The sequence below is a fragment of the Pseudophryne corroboree genome, chromosome 2 (genome assembly GCF_028390025.1).
Source record: "Pseudophryne corroboree isolate aPseCor3 chromosome 2, aPseCor3.hap2, whole genome shotgun sequence".
NCBI classification, from domain to species: Eukaryota; Metazoa; Chordata; class Amphibia; order Anura; family Myobatrachidae; genus Pseudophryne; species Pseudophryne corroboree.
The window spans coordinates 679,104,790-679,122,910 of record NC_086445.1 but is presented as its reverse complement, the minus strand read 5'-3'; positions in this window follow the sequence as shown (position 1 = coordinate 679,122,910).

Sequence of the window (18,121 nt, the reverse complement as noted above, 5' to 3'; positions counted from 1 at the left end):
GACGGAGCTTACACATAGAAGCCCCGTCGCAGCCATGACTGGAGAGCTGGACGGAGCTTACACACAGAAGCCCCGTCGCAGCCATGACTGGAGAGCTGGACGGAGCTTACACATAGAAGCCCCGTCGCAGCCATGATCGGAAGATACAGAGCGCAGCCTCTCTACAACAAGGTAGGCTGGGGAACGGGGCGGTCAGCGCAGGCTGCCGCCCTGCTATGTGGGTAAGTATTGTAATGCCGCTCCCGCCGCTCATACATCCGCCCGCCACAGCGCTCCGTCCGGCCGCCCCAGCCGCTACGTCTGGCCGCCCCAGCCGCTCCGTGCCGGCCGCCCCAGCTGCTCCGTCCGGCCGCCCAGCATCGTCCACCCGCAGACGCTCCGTCAGTTGCCAGCGCTAAGAGGGTGACAACCGGGCCGCCGCTCCGTCCGGCCGCCCAGCACAGTCCACCCGCAGACGCTCCGTCAGTTGCCAGCGCTAACCGGGCGCTCCTGGCGACATCCGCTGCTCGGCAAGACGGCCTCCCTGCAAGTCTTCCCGGGCTCCCCGCTGAGACACAGCGTTACAGGGAGTACGGGGGGAAGGGGGCCGGTGGAATCTGGCGGATTACAGCGGCAAGGGTATGTAAAATACCTAAATAGACAGCAGCCACAGTTTATGTATATGGAGCTATATATTAATATTGCATGGCCTGTCAGTGATTATGACCTGGCCTGTGACATGTATTCAAATAGGCTATTGAGCCTATATTAATAACGGGGATTTTCACTGTATAATAGGCTATTGAGCTTATATTAACAATGGAGGCATGTATTGTACCCTGTCCTGTGAGTTTCACTGTATAATAGGCTATTGAGCCTATATTAATGTCTGTGATTATCACTGTATAATAGGCTATTGAGCCTATATTAATGTCTGTGAATAGGCTATTGAGCCTATATATATTCACACTAGAGCATGTGTTGTACCCTGCCTGTGATTATCACTGTATAATAGGCTATATTAACATTGAAGCAATTGTAACTTGTTCTGTGATTATCAGGGTCAGCATGGCATGGGGGCCATTTTAACCATGCTTCCTGTTGTTTTCCAGTTTGTAATTCCGGAACATTCCTGCCCTACATCTCTACGCCACCAGAGGCGCAGGGGTGTTAGTGGGAATTTTGGTTCGGGTTTCACATAGGCTGCCCATGTGAACTGCATTTCAGCCATAAATAAATAGATATATATTACACACCTTCAGATAATAATTTTACTGAGTCGTGCAAGTGTCTCTCCGTGCCTTTTGTGTTGTCTGTCTGCATAAGGAGTAAGGCTCCAGTGCAGACTAAAAATACTTTTAAACAATGTCTAGACCTAAATCTACCACATGTTCACTATGTTTTGTAGGTTTTCAGGATCCCAGATCCTATGTTAAGCATTGGCAATTCAAATTGACTCTGCTTGACACGAGCGGTAAGATCAGAGTCTCAAAAGTTATTCCGCTAATTTTTACGGAGGGTGTTAATTTAACTGATCTTATAATTTACACATTTCTTCTATGTTGCAGACCTGACAATTCTATGTCAAACCTCACAGCGCTAAATACGAGTGAGGAGGGCACATTAGACAGTCAGATAGGGAAGTTTTGACAACCATACATTGCTAATGACCAGTGAGTCAGTCTCTGTAATTTACAGAGAATAAGGAGCCTCTAACATCTCATCCGACGTATTTGCTAAACGAAGGATCGTTAATGGGTTTCTTACTTAGTATATATTACTAAGATTTCTCTATCGTCCTAAGTGGATGCTGGGGTTCCTGAAAGGACCATGGGGAATAGCGGCTCCGCAGGAGACAGGGCACAAAAGTAAAGCTTTTACAGGTCAGGTGGTGTGTACTGGCTCCTCCCCCTATGACCCTCCTCCAGACTCCAGTTAGATTTTTGTGCCCGGCCGAGAAGGGTGCAATTCTAGGTGGCTCTCATAAAGAGCTGCTTAGAGAGTTTAGCTTAGGTTTTTTATTTTACAATGATTCCTGCTGGCAACAGGATCACTGCAACGAGGGACAGAGGGGAGAAGAAGTGAACTCACCTGCGTGCAGGATGGATTGGCTTCTTGGCTACTGGACATGAAGCTCCAGAGGGACGATCACAGGTACAGCCTGGATGGTCACCGGAGCCACGCCGCCGGCCCCCTCACAGATGCTGAAGCAAGAAGAGGTCCAGAATCGGCGGCTGAAGACTCCTGCAGTCTTCTTAAGGTAGCGCACAGCACTGCAGCTGTGCGCCATTTTCCTCTCAGCACACTTCACACGGCAGTCACTGAGGGTGCAGGGCGCTGGGGGGGGGGCGCCCTGGGAGGCAAATGTAAACCTTTAAAAAGGCTAAAAATACCTCACATATAGCCCCAGAGGCTATATGGAGATATTTACCCCTGCCTAAATGTACTAAATAGCGGGAGACGAGCCCGCCGGAAAAGGGGCGGGGCCTATCTCCTCAGCACACGGCGCCATTTTCTGTCACAGCTCCGCTGGTCAGGAAGGCTCCCAGGTCTCTCCCCTGCACTGCACTACAGAAACAGGGTATAACAGAGAGGGGGGGCAAAATAAATGGCAATATATTAATATAAAAGCAGCTATAAGGGAGCACTTAATCATAAGGCTATCCCTGTCATATATAGCGCTTTTTGGTGTGTGCTGGCAGACTCTCCCTCTGTCTCCCCAAAGGGCTAGTGGGTCCTGTCTTCGTATAGAGCATTCCCTGTGTGTCTGCTGTGTGTCGGTACGTGTGTGTCGACATGTATGAGGACGTTATTGGTGTGGAGGCGGAGCAATTGCCAAATATGAGGATGTCACCTTCTAGGGGGTCGACACCAGAATGGATGCCTTTATTTGTGGAATTACGGGATAGCGTCAACTCGCTTAAGCAGTCGTTTGCCGACATGAGGCGGCCGGACACTCACTTAGTGCCTGTCCAGGCGCCTCAAACACCGTCAGGGGCTGTAAAACGCCCCTTGCCTCAGTCGGTCGACACAGACCCAGACACAGGCACTGATTCCGGTAGTGAAGGTGACGAATCAACCGTATTTTCCAAAAGGGCCACACGTTATATGATTTTGGCAATAAAGGAGATGTTACATTTAGCTGATACTACAGGTACCACTAAACAGGGTATTATGTGGGGTGTGAAAAAACTACCAGTAGTTTTTACCGAATCAGAAGAATTAAATGACGTGTGTGATGAAGCGTGGGGTGCCCCGATAAAAAACTGCTAATTTCAAAGAAGTTATTGGCTTTATACCCTTTCCCGCCAGAGGTTAGGGAGCGCTGGGAAACACCTCCTAGGGTGGACAAAGCGCTAACACGCTTATCAAAACAAGTGGCGTTACCCTCTCCTGAGACGGCCGCACTTAAAGATCCATCAGATAGGAGGATGGAAAATATCCAAAAAGGTATATACACACATGCAGGTGTTATACTACGACCAGCTATTGCGACTGCCTGGATGTGCAGTGCTGGGGTAGTTTGGTCAGAGTCCCTGATCGAAAATATTGATACCCTGGACAGGGACAATATTTTACTGTCGTTAGAACAAATAAAGGATGCATTTCTTTATATGCGTGATGCACAGAGAGATATCTGCACACTGGCATCACGGGTAAGTGCTATGTCCATTTCGGCCAGAAGAGCTTTATGGACACGACAGTGGACAGGCGATGCGTAGAGGAGTTATTTGGGGTCGGTCTATCGGATTTGGTGGCCACGGCTACGGCCGGGAAATCCACCTTTCTACCTCAAGTCACTCCCCAACAGAAAAAGGCACCGACCTTTCAATCGCAGCCTTTTCGTTCCTTTAAAAATAAGAGAGCAAAGGGCTATTCATATCTGCCACGAGGCAGAGGACGAGGGAAGAGACAGCAACAGGCAGCTCCTTCCCAGGAACAGAAGCCCTCCCCGGCTTCTACAAAAGCCTCAGCATGACGCTTGGGCTTCGCAAGCGGACTCGGGGGCGGTAGGCGGTCGTCTCAAGAATTACAGCGCGCAGTGGGCTCACTCGCAGGTAAATCCCTGGATCCTGCAGATAATATCTCAGGGGTACAGGTTGAAATTAGAGACAGAGCCACCTCGCCGTTTCCTGAAGTCTGCTTTACCAACGTCCCCCTCAGAAAGGGAGACGGTTTTGGAAGCCATTCACAAGCTGTATTCTCAGCAGGTGATAGTCAAGGTACCTCTTCTACAACAAGGGAAGGGGTATTATTCCACTCTTTTTGTGGTACCGAAGCCGGATGGCTCGGTAAGGCCTATTCTAAATCTGAAGTCCTTGAACCTGTACATAAAGAAGTTCAAGTTCAAGATGGAGTCACTCAGAGCAGTGATAGCGAACCTGGAAGAAGGGGACTTTATGGTATCCTTGGACATCAAGGATGCGTATCTCCACGTTCCAATTACCCCTCACACCAGGGGTACCTCAGGTTCGTTGTACAAAACTGTCACTATCAGTTTCAGACGCTGCCGTTTGGTTTGTCCACGGCACCTCGGGTCTTTACAAAGGTAATGGCCGAGATAATATTTCTTCTTCGAAGAAAAGGCGTATTAATTATCCCATACTTGGACGATCTCCTAATAAGGGCAAGGTCCAGAGAACAGCTAGAGATGGGTTTAGCACTATCTCAAGAGGTGCTAAAGCAGCACGGATGGATTCTGAATATTCCAAAATCCCAATTAATGCCGACAACTCGTCTGCTGTTCCTGGGGATGATTCTGGACACAGTTCAGAAAAGGTTTTTCTTCCCGAAGAAAAAGCCAAGGAGTTATCTGACCTGGTCAGGAACCTCCTAAAACCAGGAAAGGTGTCTGTACATCAATGCACAAGAGTCCTGGGAAAAAATGGTAGCTTCTTACGAAGCAATCCCTTTCGGCAGATTCCATGCAAAGGGATCTGTTGGACAAATGGTCAGGGTCGCATCTTCAGATGCACCTGCGGATAACCCTGTCGCCGAGGACAAGGGTATCCCTTCTGTGGTGGTTGCAGGAGGCTCATCTATTGGAGGGCCGCAGATTCGGCATGCAGGATTGGATCCTGGTGACCACGGGTGCCAGCCAGAGAGGCTGGGGAGCAGTCACACAGGGAAGAAATTTCCAGGGAGTGTGGTCGAGCCTGAAAAAGTCTCTTCACATAAGCATTCTGGAACGAAGAGCAATCTACAATGCTCTAAGCCAGGCGGAACCTCTGCTTCAAGGAAGACCGGTGTTGATCCAGTCGGACAACATCACGGCAGTCGCCCATGTAAACAGACAGGGCGGCACAAGAAGCAGGAGGGCAATGGCAGAAGCTGCCAGGATCCTTCGCTGGGCGGAGAATCACGTGATAGCACTGTCAGCAGTATTCATCCCGGGCGTGGACAACTGGGAAGCAGACTTCCTCAGCAGACACGACCTTCACCCGGGAGAGTGGAGACTTCATCCAGAAGTTTTCCACATGCTATTAAACCGTTGGGTAAAACCAATGGTGGACATGATGGCGTCTCGCCTCAACAAAACACTGGACAGGTATTGCGCCAGGTCAAGAGATCCGCAGGCAATAGCTGTGGACGCGCTGGTAACACCTTGGGTGTACCAGTCGGTATATGTGTTTCCTCCTCTGCCTCTCATACCAAAGGTATTGAGGATTATACGGCAAAGTGGAGTAAGACTAGTGGCTCCGGATTGGCCAAGAAGGACTTGGTACCCGGAACTTCAAGAGATGGTCACGGACGATCCGTGGCCTCTACTTCTGAGAAGGGACCTGCTTCAGCAGGGTACTTGTCTTTTTCAAGACTTACCGCGGCTGCGTTTGACGGCATGGCGTTTTGAATGCCAGATCCTAAAAGGAAAAGGCATTCCAGAAGAAGTCATTCCTACCTTGATAAAGGCAAGGAAGGAAGTCACCGCGAAGCATTATCGCCGTATTTGGCGAAAATATGTTGCGTGGTGCGAGCAGCGGAGTGCTCCGATGGAGGAATTTCAACTGGGTCGTTTTCCTACATTTCCTGCAATCAGGATTGTCTATGGGTCTCAAATTGGGATCTATTAAGGTTCAAATTTCGGCCCTATCAATATTCTTCCAAAAAGAATTGGCCTCAGTCCCTGAGGTCCAGATTTTTATCAAAGGAGTACTGCATATACAGCCTCCTGTGGTGCCTAAGGTGGCACCGTGGGATCTAAATGTAGTTTTAGATTTCCTCAAATCAAATTGGTTTGAACCACTAAAGAAGGTGGATTTGAAATATCTCACATGGAAAGTGACTATGTTACTGGCCCTGGCTTCGGCCGGGAGAGTATCTGAACTGGCGGCTTTGTTTTATAAAAGCCCTTATTTAATTTTCCATTCGACATAGGGCAGAGCTGCGGACGCGTCCGCATTTTCTCCCTAAGGTGGTATCAGCGTTTCACCTGAACCAGCCTATTGTAGTGCCTGCGGCTACAGACGACTTGAAGGACTCCAAGTTGTTGGACGTTGTCAGAGCCTTAAAAATATACATTTAAAGGACGGCTGGAGTCAGAAAATCTGACTCGCTGTTTATACTGTATGCACCCAACAAGTTGGGTGCACCTGCTTCTAAGCAGTCGATTGCTCGTTGGATTTGTAACAAAATTCAACTTGTACATTCTGTGGCAGGCCTGCCACAGCCTAAATCTGTTAAGGCCCATTCCGCAAGGAAGGTGGGCTCATCTTGGGCGGCTGCCCGAGGGGTCTCGGCATTACTACTCTGCCGAGCAGCTACGTGGTCAGGGGAGAACACGTTTGTAAATTTTTACAAATTTGATACCCTGGCAAAGGAGGACCTGGAGTTCTCTCATTCGGTGCTGCAGAGTCATCCGCACTCTCCCGCCCGTTTGGGAGCTTTGGTATAATCCCCATGGTCCTTTCAGGAACCCCAGCATCCACTTAGGACGATAGAGAAAATAAGAATTTACTTACCGATAATTCTATTTCTCGGAGTCCGTAGTGGATGCTGGGCGCCCATCCCAAGTGCGGATTATCTGCAATACTTGTACATAGTTATTGTTAACTAATTCGGGTTATTGTTTAGGAAGCCATCTTTCAGAGGCTCCTCTGTTATCATACTGTTAACTGGGTTTAGATCACAAGTTGTACGGTGTGATTGGTGTGGCTGGTATGAGTCTTACCCGGGATTCAAAATCCTCCCTTATTGTGTACGCTCGTCCGGGCACAGTACCTAACTGGAGTCTGGAGGAGGGTCATAGGGGGAGGAGCCAGTACACACCACCTGACCTGTAAAAGCTTTACTTTTGTGCCCTGTCTCCTGCGGAGCCGCTATTCCCCATGGTCCTTTCAGGAACCCCAGCATCCACTACGGACTCCGAGAAATAGAATTATCGGTAAGTATCTTATTTTAAGACTATTCACCAGTTTACACAGTGACATCTCCATTGGGGAATTCGTCTGTGCCAAACCTTATAAAGACCCAAGATACATTTCGGTCACTAGGGCGCTCTGTGTATGGAAACAATGACGATCACTTTATACTTATCATTAATGAGAAGCTGCTGAGTATCTCGGTACAGCGTCTGCTGCCGCCTGTTACATTGCTTCTCGTTTCTCGTCGTCGCTAGTTTTCAGCATTACAAGGCCAGAAGTTGTTTGGTCATAAATTTGACAAAATTGCCTCCTCCGATATTAGAAATACTCTGGTCCGGCGGTTAAAGTCTTTAGACTTCAGTCTTTTCAAGGCTGTGGTACAAAAACAGTCACGTCTTGTAACGCCAGGGCGCTAAAGTCACAACAAGCCAGTGGCTTGACGGCCTCTCAGCCTATCTCGAATTTCCAATTGTGGAAACGCGCCTTTACACGTTACATTGGCCGGGTTTCCAGCCATCCACTCAAAATAAGGCATTTTCTCTGACGTCCTTAGTGGATGCTGGGGACTCCGTCAGGACCATGGGGAATAGCGGCTCCGCAGGAGACAGGGCACAAAATTAAGTTTGACCACTAGGTGGTGTGCACTGGCTCCTCCCCCTATGACCCTCCTCCAAGCCTCAGTTAGGTTTTTGTGCCCGGCCGAGAAGGGTGCAATCTAGGTGGCTCTCCTAAAGAGCTGCTTAGAATAAAAGTTTGTTAGGTTTTTTATTTTCAGTGAGTCCTGCTGGCAACAGGCTCACTGCAACGTGGGACTAAGGGGAGAAGAAGCGAACTCACCTGCGTGCAGGATGGATTGGCTTCTTAGGCTACTGGACATTAGCTCCAGAGGGACGATCACAGGTACAGCCTGGATGGGTCACCGGAGCCGCGCCGCCGGCCCCCTTACAGATGCTGAAGAGAGAAGAGGTCCAGAAATCGGCGGCTGAAGACGTCCCAGTCTTCTTAAGGTAGCGCACAGCACTGCAGCTGTGCGCCATTGCTCTCAGCACACTTCACACCGCGGTCACTGAGGGTGCAGGGCGCTGGGGGGGGGGGGCGCCCTGGGCAGCAATGTAATTACCTTTACTGGCTAAAAATACATCACATATAGCCCCTGGGCTATATGGATGTATTTAACCCCTGCCAGGATTACAGAAAAAAACGGGAGAAGAGCCCGCCGTGAAGGGGGCGGGGCCTATCTCCTCAGCACACAGCGCCATTTTTCCCACACAGATCCGCTGGTGGGAAGGCTCCCAGGCTCTCCCCTGCACTGCACTACAGAAACAGGGTTAAAACAGAGAGGGGGGGCATATTTTGGCGATATTAATATATATTAAGCTGCTATAAGGGAAAACACTTACTATAAGGTTGTCCCTGTATAATTATAGCGCCTTGGTGTGTGCTGGCAAACTCTCCCTCTGTCTCCCCAAAGGGCTAGTGGGGTCCTGTCCTCTATCAGAGCATTCCCTGTGTGTGTGCTGTGTGTCGGTACGTGTGTGTCGACAGGTATGAGGACGATGTTAGTGGAGGCGGAGCAATTGCCTGTAATGGGATGTCACCCCCTAGGGAGTCGACACCGGAATGGATGGCTTTATTTATGGAATTACGTGATAGTGTCAACACGCTACAAGGTCGGTTGACGATACGAGACGGCCGGCAAACCAATTAGTACCTGTCCAGGCGTCTCAAACACCGTCAGGGGCTTTAAAACGCCCATTACCTCAGTCGGTCGACATAGACACAGACACGGACACTGACTCCAGTGTCGACGGTGAAGAAACAAACGTATTTTCCAGTAGGGCCACACGTTACATAATCACGGCAATGAAGGAGGCGTTACATATTTCTGATACTACAAGTACCACAAAAATGGGTATTATGTGGGTTGTGAAAAAAAAACTACCTGTAGTTTTTCCTGAATCAGATAAATTGATTGAAGTGTGTGATGAAGCGTGGGTTACCCCCGATAGGAAGTTGCTAATTTCAAAGAAGTTATTGGCATTATACCCTTTCCCGCCAGAGGTTAGGGCGCGCTGGGAAACACCCCCTAGGGTAGATAAGGCGCTCACACGCTTATCAAAACAAGTGGCGTTACCGTCTCCTGATACGGCCGCCCTCAAAGATCCAGCTGATAGGAGGCTGGAAAATACTCTAAAAAGTATATACACACATACTGATGTTATACTGCGACCAGCAATCGCCCCAGCATGGATGTGCAGTGCTGGGGGGGTTTGGTCGGAATCTCTGACTGGAAATATTGATACCCTGAATAGCGACAATATTTTATTGACTATAGAGCATTTAAAGGATGCATTTTCTTTATATGCGAGATGCACAGAGGGATATTGGCACTCTGGCATCAAGGGTAAGTGCGCTGTCCATTTCTGCCAGAAGAAGTTTATGGACGCGACAGTGGTCAGGTGATGCGGATTCCAAGCGGCATATGGAAGTTTGCCGTATAAAGGGGAGGAATTATTTGGGGTCGGTCTATCGGACTTGGTGGCCACGGCAACAGCCGGAAAATCCACCTTTTTTACCTCAGGTCACCTCCCAACAGAAAAAGACAGTCTTTTCAGCCTCAGTCCTTTCGTTCTCATAAGAACAAGCGGGCAAAAGGCCATTCATATCTGCCTGAGGCAAATGAAAGGGTAAGAGACTGCAGCAAGCAGCTCCTTCCCAGGAGCAGAAGCCTTCCCCCGCTTCTGAAAAGTCCTCAGCATGTCGCTGGGGCCCTACAAGCTGACTCGGGTCCGGTGGGGGGGTCGTCTCAAGAATTTCAGCGCGCAGTGGGCTCACTCGCAAGTCGACCCCTGGATCCTGCAGGTAGTATCACAGGGGTACAGATTGGAATTCGAGACGTCTCTTCCTCGCAGATTCCTGAAGTCTGCTTTACCAACATCTCCCTCCGACAGGGAGACGGTGTTGGAAGCTATTCACAAGCTGTATTCCCAGCAAGTAATAGTCAAGGTACCCCTACTACAACAAGGAAAGGGGTATTATTCCACGCTGTTTGTGGTACCGAAGCCGGACGGCTCGGTGAGACCTATTCTAAGTCTGAAATCTTTTGAACACTTACATACAAAGGTTCAAGTTCAAGATGAAATCACTCAGAGCAGTGATAGCGAATCTGGAAGAAGGGGACTTTATGGTGTCCTGGGACATCAAGGATGCTTACCTCCATGTCCCAATTTGCCCTTCACACCAAGGGTACCTCAGGTTCGTGGTACAAAACTGTCACTATCCGTTTCAGACGTTGCCGTTTGGATTGTCCACGGCACCCCGGGTCTTTACCAAGGTAAAGGCTGAAATGATGATTCTACTTCAAAGAAAAGGCGTATTAATTATCCCTTACTTGAACGTTCTCCTGATAAGGGCAAGATCCAGAGAACAGTTAGAGGTCGCAGTAGCACTATACCAAGTAGTGCTACAACAGCACGGGTGGATTCTAAATATTCCAAAATCCCAGCTGATCCCGACAACACGTCTGCTGTTCCTAGGGATGATTCTGGACACAGTTCAGAAAAAGGTTTTTCTCCCGGAGGAGAAAGCCAGGGAGTTATCCGAGCTAGTCAGGAACCTCCTAAAACCAAGAAAAGTGTCTGTGCATCAATGCACAAGAGTCCTGGGTAAATGATGGCTTCTTACGAAGCGATTCCATTCGGCAGATTCCACGCAAGAACCTTTCAGTGGGATCTGCTGGACAAATGGTCCGGATCGCATCTTCAGATGCATCAGCGGATAGCCCCGTCTCCAAGGACAAGGGGGTCTCTTCTGTGGTGGTTGCAGAGTGCTCACCTTTTTGGAGGGCCGCAGATTCGGCATTCAGGACTGGGTCCTGGTGACCACGAATGCCAGCCTGAGAGTCTGGGGAGCAGTCACACAGGGAAGAAATTTCCAGGGAGTGTGGTCAAGCCTGGAGACTTCACTTCACATAAATATACTGGAGCTAAGGGCAATTTACAATGCTCTAAGCCTGGCAAGACCTCTGCTTCAGGGTCAGCCGGTGTTGATCCAGTAGGACAACACCACGGCAGTCGCCCACGTAAACAGACAGGGCGACACAAGAAGCAGGAGGGCAATGGCAGAAGCTGCAAGGATTTTTCGCTGGGCAGAAAATCATGTGATAGCACTGTCAGCAGTGTTCATTCCGGGAGTGGACAACTGGGAAGCAGATTTCCTCAGCAGACACGATCTTCACCCGGGAGAGTGGGGACTTCACCCAGAAGTCTTCCACATGATTGTGAACCGTTGGGAAAAACCAAAGGTGGACATGATGGCGTCCCGCCTCAACAAAAAACTGGACAGGTATTGCGCCGGGTCAAGAGACCCTCAGGCAATAGCTGGGGACGCATTGGTAACACCATGTGTGTACCAGTCAATGTATGTGTTCCCCCCTCTGCCTCTCATACCCAAGGTACTTAGAATTATAAGGCGAAGGGGAGTAAGAACGATACTCGTGGCTCCGGATTGGCCAAGAAGGACTTGGTACCCGGAACTTAAAGAGATGCGCACGGAGGATCTGTGCACTCTACCTCTAGACTTACCGCGGCTGCGTTTGACGGCATGGCGGTTGAACGCCGGATCCTGAAGGAGAGGGCTCCGACGGAGGAATTTCAACTGGGTCGATTCCTACATTTCCTGCAAACAGGATTGTCTATGGGCCTCAAATCGGGGTCCATTAAGGTTCAATTTCGGCCCTGTCGATTTTCTTCCAGAAAGAATTGGCTTCAGTTCCTGAAGTCCAAGCTTTTGTCAAAGGAGTACTACATATACAGCCCGGTTGTGCCTCCAGTGGCACCGTGGGATCTCAATGTAGTTTTGGGATTTCTCAAATCCCATTGGTTTGAGCCACTCAAATCGGTGGATTTGAAATATCTTACATGGAAAGTGACCATGCTACTGGCCCTGGCTTCGGCCAGGAGAGTGTAAGAATTGGCGGCTTTATCGTACAAAAGCCCATATCTGATTTTCCATTGGGACAGGGCAGAACTGCGGACGAGTCCTCAGTTTCTCCCTAAGGTGGTATCAGCGTTTTCACCTGAACCAACCTATTGTGGTGCCTGCGGCTTCTAGCGACTTGGAGGACTCCAAGTTGTTCGACGTTGTCAGAGCCTTAAAAAAAAAAAAATATATATATATATATATAATTTAAAGGACGGCTGGAGTCAGAAAGGCTGACTCGCTGTTTATACTGTATGCACCCAACAAGCTGGGTGTTCCTGCGTCTAAGCAGACGATTGCTCGTTGGATTTGTAGCACAATTCAACTTGCGCATTCTGTGGCAGGCCTGCCACAGCCAAAATCTGTAAATGCCCACTCCACAAGGAAGGTGGGCTCACCTTGGGCGGCTGCTCGAGGGGTCTCGGCATTACAACGCTGCCGAGCAGCTAAGTGGTCAGGGGAGAACACGTTTGTAAAATTCTACAAATTTGATACCCTGGCTAAGGAGGACCTGGAGTTCTCTCATTCGGTGCTGCAGAGTCATCCGCACTCTCCCGCCCGTTTGGGAGCTTTGGTATAATCCCCATGGTCCTGACGGAGTCCCCAGCATCCACTTAGGACGTCAGAGAAAATAAGAATTTACTTACCGATAATTCTATTTCTCGTAGTCCGTAGTGGATGCTGGGCGCCCATCCCAAGTGCGGATTGTCTGCAATACTTGTACATAGTTATTGTTACAAAAATCGGGTTATTATTGTTGGAAGCCATCTTTTCAGAGGCTCCTCTGTTATCATGCTGTTAACTGGGTTCAGATCTCAAGTTGTACAGTGTGATTGGTGTGGCTGGTATGAGTCTTACCCGGGATTCAAAATCTTTCCTTATTGTGTACGCTCGTCCGGGCACAGTATCCTAACTGAGGCTTGGAGGAGGGTCATAGGGGGAGGAGCCAGTGCACACCACCTAGTGGTCAAACTTTTAATTTTGTGCCCTGTCTCCTGCGGAGCCGCTATTCCCCATGGTCCTGACTGAGTCCCCAGCATCCACTACGGACTACGAGAAATAGAATTATCGGTAAGTAAATTCTTATTTTTGGCAGGTTGCCATTCAGTCTCTGCTGGTTTCAGCAGGTTTTATTTCCTGAAAAGACAAAACTGCCTCTGTCGCTTGATCTCCAGAATGCGTATTTACCCATTCCGGTTTGGTCACATCACAGGTTGTTGCGGTTTGCAATAAGCCACTACCATTAACCGTTTCAGGTTCTACCGGTTGCCCTCTTGTCAGTGCCTCCGGTATTCACCAAAGTGATGTTTGTGATAATACCTCATCTCAGATCCCTGGCAGTGACAATCGTTCCATTCTAAGACGATCTACTCATAAGAGCTCTGTTTCAACAAATGCTCCTCCTACTTGCGCTGCTAACATACACCACGGTTGCAGTGTCAAGTTCAACGATTTCAATTCCATCTCAACGATTTCAATTCCTAGGTATGATTACACATACGGTAACTCAAAGATTTACCTACTACACCAGGAAGTACAAATTATACGCCATCTGGTACAAATTAGTGCTCAAGAACACTATCGGTACATTGGTGTATTCGTCTATTAGAAACAATGATGGCCTTTCGAGGCGCTTCAGGTTGGAGGTTTTCACTCGCGGTTCCCACAGGGGGGTGAGGGTGTCTCTACTCTGGGCGAGAGTCTCAAAGGTTGGGGAATTGTAGTTTCAAACAGGGTTTCTAAACGGATCACGACTGATTGCTGTCTATAATGTCCTGGAACTCCGTGCAATTTACTATGCACTACATGCTTCGAACTCACACTGTCCAAGTGCAGTCACACAACGCGACGGCAGTCGCAGGCCCAACAAACAGGGAGGAACGAGAAGACGCATGGCAATGCGGGAAGTAGCTCGATTCCTTGATTGCCCAGGATACCACAAGGTGATATTGTTGACTGGGTTCATTCCGGGAGTGGACATCTGTTAGACAGATGATCTCAGCCGTTGGGGTTTTTCATCCAGGAGACTGGGCAATAAATCCAGAGGTGTTTCACATGTTGGTCCACAGGTGGGGTTACCCTCAGGTGGACAGGAGGGCATCTCGCCACAATTACAATCGCTCAGTATGTGTACAGAACGACAGATCACAAGTGCAGTGGCGGCTCTCACATTCGCGTGGTCGTACAGCCTCGTGTATCTGGGTCCACCGTTTTCCGCTGCTCTCTCCGTTGCTAAAACTGATCATAAGACAGTTCGTCACAGTCATACTAGTGATATCTCATGGGTTTCGGAGAGCTTGCTTCTCGCATCTCCAAGGAATACTTGCACACGATCCTTGGCCGCTCATACTACGTCCAACCTGTTACAACAGGGACTGTTTTTTTACCGCGGCTGCGGTTGACGGGGTGGTTGTTGAGACCGTCCTCTTAAGGAAAGAAAGAGGGCATTACAGTATCGGTTATACCAACCATGTTACGAGCTAGGAAGCCGGTTACGGCAGCTCATTATTACAGAATTTGGCGTGCCTATATAGGTTGGTGTGAAGCTCGGAAGTTTCCGACATCATCTTTTAAGTTACCCGTATTCTGTTATTTTGCAGACGGTGTGGGATGGAGAACTGCGTTTATCTACACTGAGGGTGCAGGTATCTGTGTTGTCAATTTATTTTAAACGACGATTGGCTCTATTGCCGTCGGTACACACCTTTCTACGGGGTGTCTTCAGAGTGCAGCCTCCATTTATCCCACCTACAGCGCCATGCGACTTGAAGCTGGGTTCAGATTTCTTACAGTTTTCATGTTTTGAACCCTTACAACAAGTGGGAATTAAGTTTCTCACTTGGAAAACGTTTTTTCTTCTAGCCTTAGCTTCGGCAAGGCGTTTTTCAAATTTGGGGGCCTTGTATTGCAAGTCACCTTATTTAGGTTTCCTGATGACAGAGCGGAACTTCGGACGAATTCCGATTTCTTACCAAAGCTAGTGTCATTTTTCACATCAATAAACCAATAGTGGTTCCTGTGTTGACAGCACAGTCTAGAATTCTGAATGTGGTACGCGCATTACGCGTTTATATGTCCCGAACGTCTACAGTTCGTAATACGGATACGTTGTTTGTTCTCTATGATGCTGCCAAGTGGGGTTAGCCAGCTTCTCAGCAGACATTATCCAATTGGATAAAACTGACTCCACGTCAGGCTTACATTAAGGCTAAGTTACAGTCGCCTACGTCAGTAATAGCTCATTCCACAGGTTCTGTGGGAACGTCATGACCAGCTGGTCGTGGAGCTTCTATGACGTGGCTACATGGTCTTCAGTGCACATGTTTGTGCGCGTTTACAAGTTTGAAACGTTTGCGGCATCAGCATCTAGCTTTTGCCGCCTACTGTTACAGGTGTCAAACAGCTCTCCCGCCCACGAGGGAAGCTTTGGTACGTCCCAAGAGTACTCCAGTGACCCCTAGTGGATGAAAAAGAAAATAGGATTTTGGTACTTACCAGGTAAATCCTTTTCTTTGAATCCATAGGGGGCACTGGACGCCCACCCAGAGCAGTTTTACCTGGGTTGTATTAGGCTCAGAGGAGCTTATGGTAACACATTTTCACCGATTGGTTCAAATTATAAAGTTCTATCGGTTATGGTGTCAACTGTTTAGTTGTCAGTAACGTTGTGTCAACTTTGTTGTTGTCCGTTATGTTATAGGAATTCTCCATTGTCAACCTCTCTATAGTTCCTGTTCGCTCAGTAAAAAACACTGAGGTCGTACACTGAGGTACTCAAGGATATGGAGGGGTGGAGAGTTCTAAATTTAAATATTTAGTGCCTTTGTTACTGCTAAGCCGTCCATATCCCAAGAGTACTCCAGTGCCCCCTATGGATTCAAAGAAAAGGATTTACCTGGTAAGTACCAAAATCCTATTTTTTCTCTAACGTCCTAAGTGGATGCTGGGGACTCCGTAAGGACCATGGGGATTAGCGGCTCCGCAGGAGACTGGGCACAACTATAAAGAGAGCTTTTAGACTACTGGTGTGCACTGGCTCCTCCCACTAAGACCCTCCTCCAGACCTCAGTTAGATTCTTGTGCCCGGCTGAGCTGGATGCACACTAGGGGCTCTCCAGAGCACCTAGAAAGAAAGTATATTTAGGTTTTTTTATTTTCAGTGAGATCTGCTGGCAACAGACTCACTGCAGCGAGGGACTAAGGGGAGAAGAAACGAACCTACCTAACAGGTGGTAGTTTGGGCTTCTTAGGCTACTGGACACCATTAGCTCCAGAGGGATCGACCGCAGGACCCGACCTTGGTGTTCGTTCCCGGAGCCGCGCCGCCGTCCCCCTTACAGAGCCAGAAGCACGAAGAAGGTCCGGAAAATCGGCGGCAGAAGACTTCGGTCTTCACCAAGGTAGCGCACAGCACTGCAGCTGTGCGCCATTGCTCCTCATGTACACCTCACACTTCGGTCACTGATGGGTGCAGGGCGCTGGGGGGGGGGGTGCCCTGAGGGCAATAAATAACACCTTGGCTGGCAAATATACATTATATATAGCCCTAGAGGCTATATAGATGTAAAATTACCCCTGCCAGTATTACAGAAAAAGCGGGAGAAAGTCTGCCGAAAAGGGGGCGGGGCTTCTCCCTCAGCACACTGGCACCATTTTTCCCCCACACAGTTCCGCTGGAAGGAAGCTCCCTGGCTCTCCCCTGCAGTCTGAATACGACAGAAGGGTAAAACAGAGAGGGGGGGGCACTAAATTTAGGCGCAGTATAGATAAGATATATATGTAATATATATAAAAAGCAGCTATAGGGAAAACATTCATTGATAGTGGGATCCCAGTGTTATATAGCGCTCTGGTGTGTGCTGGCATACTCTCTCTCTGTCTCTCCAAAGGGCTTTGTGGGGTCCTGTCCTCTGTCAGAGCATTCCCTGTGTGTTTGCGGTGTGTCTGTACGGCTGTGTCGACATGTTTGATGAGGAGACTTATGTGGAGGCGGAGCAGATGCCTGTAAATGTGATGTCACCCCCTGCGGGGTCGACACCTGCGTGGATGGTGCTGTGGAAGGAATTACGTGATAGTGTCGACTCCTTACATAAAAGGTTTGACGACATACCAAATGTGGGACAGCCGGCTTCTCAGCCTGTGTCTGCCCAGGCGTCTCAAAAACCATCAGGGGCTCTAAAACGCCCGCTACCTCAGATGGTTGACACAGATGTCGACACGTATACTGACTCCAGTGTCGACGACGATGAGACTAATGTAACTTCCAGTAGGGCCACACGTTACATGATTGAGGCAATGAAAAATGTGTTGCACATTTCTGATGTTACCCCCGGTACCACAAAAAAGGGTATAATGTTTGGAGAGAAAAAACTACCAGTAGCTTTTCCTCCATCTGAAGAGTTAAATGAAGTGTGTGAAGAAGCGTGGGCTTCCCCTGATAAAAAGCTGGTAATTTCTAAGAGGTTACTAATGGCGTACCCTTTCCCGCCAGAGGATAGGTCACGCTGGGAAACATCCCCTAGGGTGGATAAAGCGCTCACACGCTTGTCAAAAAAGGTGGCACTACCATCTCCGGATACGGCCGCCCTGAAGGAATCTGCTGATAGAAAGCAGGAGGCTATCCTGAAATCTATATATACACACACAGGTGTTATACTGAGACCGGCTATAGCTTCAGCCTGGATGTGCAGTGCTGCTGCAGCGTGGTCAGATTCCCTGTCAGATAATATAGATACCCTAGACAGGGACACTATATTGCTAAACGTAGAGCATATAAAAGACACACTTTTATACATGAGGGA